The sequence below is a fragment of a genome, unplaced genomic scaffold (genome assembly GCF_019419815.1).
Source record: "Pyrus x bretschneideri cultivar Hongxiangsu unplaced genomic scaffold, Pyrus_bretschneideri_v1 Contig112, whole genome shotgun sequence".
Taxonomy (NCBI): domain Eukaryota; kingdom Viridiplantae; phylum Streptophyta; class Magnoliopsida; order Rosales; family Rosaceae; genus Pyrus; species Pyrus x bretschneideri.
The window spans coordinates 401,447-403,008 of NW_025999405.1; the positions used below are offsets into that span (position 1 = coordinate 401,447).

The following is a 1,562-nucleotide window of genomic DNA, read 5'->3' on the forward strand; positions in this document are numbered from 1 at the left end:
AAAGCATAGTCGGACGCATCACACATGAGCTCGAAAGGTAGACTCCAATCCGGTGGAACAATGATGGGTGCCGTGGTCAACAACTCCTTAAGTTGGTTGAATGATGCCGTGCACTCCTTGGTGAATTCAAACGTCACGTGTTTTTGTAGGAGACGGCAAAGAGGTTGTGCAACCTTCGAGAAATCCTTGATAAACCTACGATAAAATCCTGCATGGCCAAGAAAAGAACGAACCTCTCTAACCGAAGTTGGAGAGGGTAAGTGACGTACAAGATCTATTTTTGACTTATCAACCTCAATACCGTTTTCAGAGACTATATGACCTAAAACTATGCCTTGTTTAACCATGAAATGGCATTTTTCCCAATTAAGAACAAGGTTAGTTTCAACGCAACGTTTTAAGATTAAACTAAGATTATGCAAGCAACCATCAAAAGAATCACCAAACACGCTAAAATCATCCATAAATACTTCAATGATTTTCTCAACATAATCAGAAAATATGCTCATCATGCATCGTTGAAATGTAGCAGGTGCATTACATAAACCAAAAGGCATGCGACGATATGCAAAAGTACCGAAGGGGCATGTAAAAGTGGTTTTTTCTTGATCTTCGGGTGTTATGACAATTTGATTATAACCAGAATAACCATCAAGAAAACAATAGAAAGCATAACCGGCTAACCTCTCAAGCATTTGGTCGTTGTAGTATAGTGGTAAGTATTCCCGCCTGTCACGCGGGTGACCCGGGTTCGATCCCCGGCAACGGCGCCAAAATTTGATGCGAGATTTATACGCACACAAATTAAACCCTCTTTTTATCAATTGTAGTGAAGAATGTAAGTAGGGATCGTTCTGGACCGGGGATTAGGAGGGATTGTTAATCACTTGGAAACTGACTCAATTACGTAAAAACAAGTTTAAAACACTATACTAGACTCAAAGAATGCAAAACTAAACTTTAAAACACCAAAACAAACCAAAAGACTCAAAACAGCACCAAAACACTCAAAACTGCCTTAAAAACACAATCTGGGCAGTTTTGAACACTAGACACAACTTTGGACGAAAATTGGTTTTACTTTGACCTAAGACACTTAAAAACACAAACTAAAGTGATTTCTAACTACTATGACTCAACAAAGTAAAGGGGGATTGGTTTTGGACGAATTTAAAAAAAAAACAAACTTTTTAAATTAGAACAGATTGTAAAACGAATTTGATGGAATTGAATGGATGGGAAGCTAGCTAGGGGGTTCATCTCCACACATGTTATACTTGCATATAAAACGATTTCCAATTGCTTTTCAATAACCCATGAATTCTCAACGCCCCAAGTTAATTAGGTTCGCTTAAATTAACCTTCAGATTTTCCTAACGTTATTGAATTGGATGATTGCATACTGATAGGAGCATATTCATGCGACTTAAATGGCTTGTTCTCGTGCATTTACGTTATGTTTCTTTAGTTATTTTAGTCCTTTAAGCTATTTTCGTGTGTTTGTAGGTCCAAAGGGCTAAAGGAGCAAAAAGATGCATTTTGGAGACTTTTGGAGCACTTTT

The 1,562-nt window shown here is 37.8% G+C and overlaps 1 non-coding gene across 1 annotated transcript; it reads left to right on the plus strand.

The window, feature by feature from the left end:
• The first annotated feature begins 698 nt into the window (after positions 1 to 698).
• TRNAD-GUC lies at positions 699 to 770 on the plus strand. Its single transcript has one exon. It is a non-coding gene; the product is annotated as a tRNA-Asp (tRNA).
• Positions 771 to 1,562: the final 792 nt, after the last annotated feature.